Source organism: Benincasa hispida, chromosome 2 (assembly GCF_009727055.1).
Source record: "Benincasa hispida cultivar B227 chromosome 2, ASM972705v1, whole genome shotgun sequence".
Lineage (NCBI taxonomy): Eukaryota > Viridiplantae > Streptophyta > Magnoliopsida > Cucurbitales > Cucurbitaceae > Benincasa > Benincasa hispida.
In genome coordinates, this window is record NC_052350.1 from 27,930,077 (window position 1) to 27,937,865 (window position 7,789).

The window sequence follows — 7,789 nt, forward strand, 5'->3', positions numbered from 1 at the left end:
CGCTTCCTTACCGGACTCGTTAATAGGGTTTTAAAGTGGAGACTGCGATGTACATACTCAACTGTGTTCCCTCTAAGACTGTTGCAAGAACACCTCTGGAGTTGTGGAATGGGCGTAAAGCTAGTTTACGTCACTTCCGCATTTGAGGTTGCCCTACACATGTGCTTAAGGCTAATCCCAAGAAGTTGGAACCACGATCGAGGTTATGCCTCTTTGTAGGCTACCCTAAAGGTACACGAGGGGGTTATTTTTATGATCCGACAAAAAATAGGGTGTTTGTTTCAACAAACGCTACTTTCCTGGAGGAGGATCATATAAGGGAGCACATTCCACGAAGAAAAGTCATGTTGCATGAGCTTTCCAATGAAACTACTGAAACTTCAACAAGAGCTGTTGAAGATCTTGCTACATCAACAAGAGTTGTTGATGGGAGTTCATCCATTAGGTCGGTTCCACCTCAAGAGTTGAGGGAACCTCGACGTAGTGGAGGGTTGCGTACCCACCCGTTCGCTATCTGGGTTTCACGGAAATCCTTGCTATGGCGACGTTGAGGATCCGTTGTCTTATAAGAAGGTAATGGAGGATGTTGACCAGGATGAATGGGTCAAGGCCATGGATCTAGAGATGGAGTCGATGTACTTCAACTTAGTTTGGGATCTTGTAGATCAGCCTGATGGGGTTCGTCCTATAGGTTGTAAATGGATCTACAAACGCAAACGGGGTGCTAATGGGAAGGTATAGACCTTCAAAGCTCGACTTGTGGCAAAGGGTTATACCCAGGTAGAAGGAGTCGACTATGAAGAGACTTTCTCGCCTGTTGCCATGTTAAAGTCGATCTGCATCCTTCTATCCATTGTAGCTTATTATAAAGGTGGCCTTTCTGAATGAAAAGCTTAAGGAGACCATTTATATGGTGCAGCTCGAGGGATTCATAGCCCAAAGTCAAGAACAAAAGATTTGCAAACTAAATCGATCCATTTATGGACTGAAACATGCGTCTTGATCTTGGAACATACGATTTAATATTGTGATCAAGTCGTATGGCTTTGACCAAAGAAGATCATCAACGTTTTAGTAGTCTTTTTAGTCTTGTATATAGACGATATCCTCCTCATTGGGAATGATGTAGGTCTACTGACTGCAGTTAAGAACTGGCTAGCGACCCAATTCCAAATGAAAGATTTGGGAGAGGCTTAATTTGCTATAGGTATACAGATATTTCGAGATCATAAGAACAAAGTGCTAGCACTGTCTCAGGCATCATACATTGACAACATGTTGCTCAAGTACTCGATGCAAGACTCCAAGAGGGGCCTACTACCATTCCGGCATGGAGTCACTTTGTCTAAGGACATGTGTCCTAAGACACCTCAAGAGGTTGAGAAGATGAGACGGGTTCCATATACGTCTTTCGTTAGCAGTTTGATGTATGTTATTCTCTGTACTTGTCCAGATATCTGCTACGCTGTGGGCATAGTCAGTAGTATCAGTCTAACCTAGGCCAGGGTCACTAGACCGCAGTGAAGAACATCCTCAAGTATCTTTAGAGAACGAGGAACTACATGCTCGTGTATGATTCGAGGGATTTGATCCTTATAGGATACACGGATTCTAACTTTCAGACTGATAAGGACTCTCGCAAGTCCACATCACGGTCAACTTTTACTCTTAACGGAGGAGCTATAGTGTGGCGAAGCAATAAGCAGGGGTGCATCGTTGACTCCACTATGGAGGCGGAGTATGTAGCGGCTTGCGAAGCTGCTAAGGAGGCCGTCTGGTTCAGGAAGTTCTTGACAGACCTAAAAGTTATTCCAGATATGTCTAGGCTCATTACCCTCTATTGTGATAATAGTGGGGCAGTGGAAAACTCCAAGGAGCCAAGGAGTCACAGGCGCAGCAACATAAAGCGGAAGTATCATCTGATCCGCGAGATAATGCATTGAGGGGACGTGATCGTCATGCAGATCACTTCGGAGCACAATGTTGCTGACCCATTTACGAAGGCTCTCACAACTACAGTGTTTGAGGGTCACCTACGGAGCATGGGTCTACAGGATTGCCCGCGGTTGAACTAGGGCAAGTGGGAGATTTTCTTGTACTGGGCTTTTATGCCCTAGTTTATTGTTTTGTACTAAGTTTTTTGTAATCCCACTTTGCTTTAGGACAAATAGGAGATTGTTGGGGTTGATGCCCTAAAGTCTCGTGTCATGTAGTTTGTAAACAATATGTAAAAACGCTTGTGTTGTTAATATATGATATTTACTTCACATCTTGTATTTTTCTCATTTACTTGTTTTATTTGTTTTACCACAAACCAATAAACATAAAATCCTTGGTTACCTGTATGTAACTCAAGCATGTATGTGGTGACATACAAGTGGATCATGTCTTGAGTGATAACCAAAAATGGTCTGTAGTATATGGATAAATGAGGGAAACCTTATCCTGGTAATGCTAAGGATGCAGCCCACTTTGTGGAATAGTCACAAGTGTTGTGACTTGTCACAGATGGTCTGATCCTGATCATTTGTGTTGGGACATGCGAGTGGGAGCGTCCTATACAAAAAGTTTGTATAAGACCTGACCATGAAGTGTTAACGTCTTGTTATATAACACCGTTCATGACAGAAACTTCACTTCACTAAGATGACCATAGGTAACATGACCTCAATCCTGAGTGAGTTGGGAACTTCTGCCATTGAGGGTGGTCCTTTAATTTGTATGGGTGCGAGTGGCCAGGTCGCCGATTCAAACCTACTATTTTGGGGATTCGTCTGATTTGAGAGTTGGAAACTCAGCTACACAAGATGAAATTCACTCCTTCCACGAGGCAGGGGTAAGTAGATAGATGGCTCTCTTAAGGGTTGATTTCGGGGCTAGAACGATGTGGCACCACACACCTTCTTTTGGCCAGAGAGGTGTTCACACATAGTTAGACTATGTTGTATTGTTCATTAGAGGAATCAGTGGTACTTAATAAGTGAGATGTAACTACAGGGGAAAAATGGTAATTTAGCCCATCTATACTTACGAGCATATGTGAAAGGTCATCGTACTCATGATTGGTTATATCTGATGGACACAGAAATATATCTATGGTAAGAAAAGTTCAGCTATTGGTCTTTAGTGGAATGCTTAACAGTTAGCGGATGGTGGATCTCATGGCTAAAGAGTTTAATAAGCTATTCATGTACCGTTGGAGCTTCGAGCCACAGGTCCATTAAGTCCCCTGGGTAGCTTGGATAAAGTCGAGAACCAGTATTTGGGTTAATTTGAAATGTTCAAACTGATAAGAGGAAGTTCGATTATATATGATATAATTGGACTAGTTAATTATATATGATATAATTGGCAAATGTATGAGATACATTATTTTGGAGGAAATAAGATATAAATATGATTTATATCAAGTAGAGGAGAAAATACTATAGTAGATATATGATATCAAACTATAGGATATAAATATAATATGATAATTAATCCTAATATCACGTTTGGACCTGGGTTAGTGGACAGCATCGGTTATGGTAACCGATAGGTTAAAATGAAAAATGTTTTCATTTTTGAGTCGTGCAATCGATTATCCGCATTTTTTTCGCCCAAAAAGATTTTTTCGAGAGCGCACTGGTGTTGATCAAAACGATCACTTAAGCATTTTTGAGAGACTATACGATAACTCTTCTCCGCCTGAACGATCATCCACCTCACGCTAAACGATCGCACACTGTCGCCTAAACGATTGGATAGCTTCTCTAAACGATCATATAGTGTGCCGATTTTACTAACGATCGTGTACCTTTTTCTGCATAGTAGAAGTGCTTATCGTTTAGGAGGAGCTACACGATTTGTAGGATTTACTAAATGATTGTTTGCCTTTTCCTAAACGATCGTTCAGTAAATCCTACACGATCGTGTAGCTCTTCCTAAACGATAAGCACTTCTACTATGCGATAGTGTCGTTTTCTCTCCCACTTGCTTATCGCCTACACAATTCGTGTTTCCTCCATCCTCTACCAAATTCACCAAAGCCGACCCTTTGGGTTTTCACTCTGAGAATACCCGGGGCTCATTAGTGGTGGTGTCGTCCCCGTTGCGGTCGTGAGTTTGCATTGATCATGCTGCTACAGTCGACATTTTCTATCGGGCGTTGGTAGAACATTTGGAGGGTCCGCTGCGTTGGAGTTCCGGAGATTGAAGATAGTCTTCAACTGGTATGGAACTCTGTCTCCTTGTTATTTATCTTTGTTCGTAGCATGCCGTTAATTAGGTTTTGATTGCATAACTGTATGTGTTGAATGTATAATGTTATATTTCGGTCACGGTGAGATCGGAGCGATCCGAACGCGCTCATGTAACTCTCGGTATGAGATCCTTCAAATACAAGACCAGATATTGCATTTTCAATAAACTTATCAGCTAGATATAGTTCTTCTCCTACAAAAAGACAGCGGAATGGAGTTAAGTGTATACTTCGTTATCTCCGTGGAATAATCGATATGGGTTTGTTTTATTCAAATAAATAAAATTTTGATCTAGGTGGTTATGCAGATTCTGGATATTTATCTGATCCACATAAAGCTAGATCTCAAACAGGTTATCTGTTCACAGTGGAGGAACTGCTATATCATGGTGATCGGTGAAACAGACTATAATGACCACTCCTTCAAATCGTGCTGAAATTCTTGCAATTCACAAGACTAGTCGAGAATGTGTATGGTTAAGGTCAATGACTTAGCACATTCATGAAACATGTGTCTTATCTTCTAATAAAAATCTTCCAACAATATTATACGAAAACAACACCGCTTGCATAGTCCAAATCAAAGGAGGATGGAACAAAACATATTTCACCAAAGCTTTTCTACACTCATGATCTTAAAGAAAATGGTGACATCACTATACAACAAATTTGTTCACAAGATAATCTGGTAGACTTATTTACAAAGGCATTATCAATCGCAACTTTTGAAAAATTGGTACACAACATTGGAATGCGGTGACTCAGAGATCTTAAATGATGTTTTTATGAGGGGAAGTAAATATATTGCATTCTTTTAGGAGTATATATTATATGAAATATGTACTCCTTTTCCTTCACTATAGTTTTTTCCCATTGGGTTTTTCCTGTAGGATTTAAAAGCAACACTAGAGGGGGGTGAATAGGGTTGACTACCATTTTTTTTTTTAAATAATTTTATCTTCAAACAATGCTCAATAAAGTTAACCCACTAATTTGATTAAAGAAAATTTATGCAAGACAAAAATTAAATCATGCAAGCTATGATAACTTCAAATTTAAAGACAATTTAATCAAGGATAAATTTAAATAACACACTAAAAATTAAATCATGCAATTTGAAAAGATTCAAAAAAATAACTAAGACAATAAGCAAAAAATTTGAAAACAAGAAATAAAAGAGAGAGAGGAAGAGAAAACACCAGGAATTATACTGGTTCGGAAAATTGCCTACTCCACTCTCCAAGACTCCTTCTTAGGTATTTCACTAAGTGGTCCTCTTGCAAGTGAGGACCAAACCGACACACGACCCTCTTTTTCCTAGGCCAAAGAGAAACCTAAGATCCTTTTTACTGGTTCAGGATCAAATCAATTTCTTTTTCTCACAACCCAAGGTGTACCCACACCTTAATACAATTCCCAAAAATTAAAAGAAAACCTCACAATATTACCTCTTGAAGGTTAAATACACAAGTTGAGCACTCAAAAAAAAAAAAAAAACTCACAAAAATAACTCTAGGCCAATTTAGGAGCAAGGGGGACAAGAATTTGAGAGTAGAGAGAATTGAAAGCTTAAGACTTGATAGCTTTTGGTGTATCCATGAAGAGTAAAATCAAGTCGAATTTATAGGCGAGGGGGATAAATTTTGGCATTGGATATGATTACAAATGAAGGGTGGAGATTGAATAAAAATAGGAAAGGAAAGGATTTGAAAAGAAATTTTGAAAGATTGGAATTATTGAGATTTGGAGAATAAAAAGGATTTGAAGGATGAAAATTAAGGAAGGAAATCAAATTTGAAAAGGCTGAAATTTGTTAAGAATTTGAAGGAAATTAGATCAGAAAATTAAAGGAAAATAAGAAAATAAAAAAGAAATTAAAAAATAGCCAGATGATATGAGCACCACATGCACAGGGGAGGAGATTGAGCGTCACGCGCTGCATTCTGTGAAGAAACCGCAGGCACGTGCGCGTCCACACGTGAAACTGGGTGACCTCCACTTGTCATTATCTCATTCGTCTACGGTCGCCACGCCACTGCCACGTCATTGACACGTCAGCAAAAAGTGACCGGTTGGAGCGTCACATCATCAGCCATGTATCAATATTGACCGTTTGTGTGCCATGTCGGATGCCACGTCAGCAAGGTGCCACGTGTCACTGCCACGTTGGATTTCCTCTCCAATATTCTTTTGCTTATAACTTTCTTGTTTAAACTCCGATTTGAGCGATTCAAATTGCTTAAAATTGTCTTTCCGAGCTCTACAAGATAGTGACTTTGAAACACTAAAAATATTAGTACAAAAAAATCTGAGTTTGTTATCATCAAAATACTTGGTTTGATTAAAGCCCTAAAGCTAACAATCTCCCCTTTTTTTGATGATGACAAACCATCATAATACCAAAAATACTTCTCCCCCTTTTGTTATCAACAAAAAGATATACAAGTGATTTTTCTCCCCCTTAATCATACAAATAATGCTCCCCCTCAATAAATTATAACACATAAATTCATAGAAATATGAATAATGTTCTCCCTATCAAACATAATTAGGCAATTCTAATAATACCAAGTGCAAGTCTATTTTTACAAAAGGCTTCCTCATTTAATGCCTTTGTAAGAATATATGTTACCTGATTCTTAGTATTAACATAATTAATGTCAATATTCTTATTTTGCACATGCTCTCAAAGAAAATGATGTCTAATATCTATGCTTTGTTCTAGAATGTTGAATGGGATTTTTAGTTAAATTAATTGAACTAGTATTATCACAAAAGATTGGTACTTGTTCAAAATTTAAACCAAAATCACGCAACGTTTGTTTCATCCATAAAACTTGAGAACAACAACTAGCAACAGCAATATATTCAGCCTCAATGGTAGATAATGCAACATAATTTTTCTTTTTACTATACCAAGATACTAAAAAACTATCTAGAAAATGACATGTTCCACTAGTACTTTTTCTGTCAATTAGACTACCAGCAAAATCAGCATCAGAATATGCAATCAAATCTAAAGATGCATTTTTAGGATACCATAAGCCTAAATCAACGGTAACAAGAAAATATTTAAAAATTCTTTTTACAGCATGCAAGTGCGATTTTTTAGGACATGATTGAAATCTAGCACACATGCATACACTAAACATAATATCAAGCCTACTCGCAGTTAAGTAAAGTAAGGATCCAATCATACCTCTATAAGCTTTAATATCTATGTTTTTACCTTTTTCATCCTTATCAAGCTTTGTAGTGGTACTCATCGGGGTCTTTGCTACTTTGCATTATCGAACTTAAACCTTTTGAGTAGATCCATTGTGTACTTTTCTTGATTTATGAAGATTCTATCAAGTTGTTTAATTTGAAGCCCAAGGAAGAATTTAAGTTCTCCCATTATGCTCATTTCAAACTCACTATGCATGCACTTAGAAAATTCTTCACAAAGAGAAGAGTTAGTAGCACCAAATATAATATCATCAACATAGATTTGCACTAATAAAATATCATTATCTTTAATTTTGATAAAAAAGAGTAGTATCAATAAGT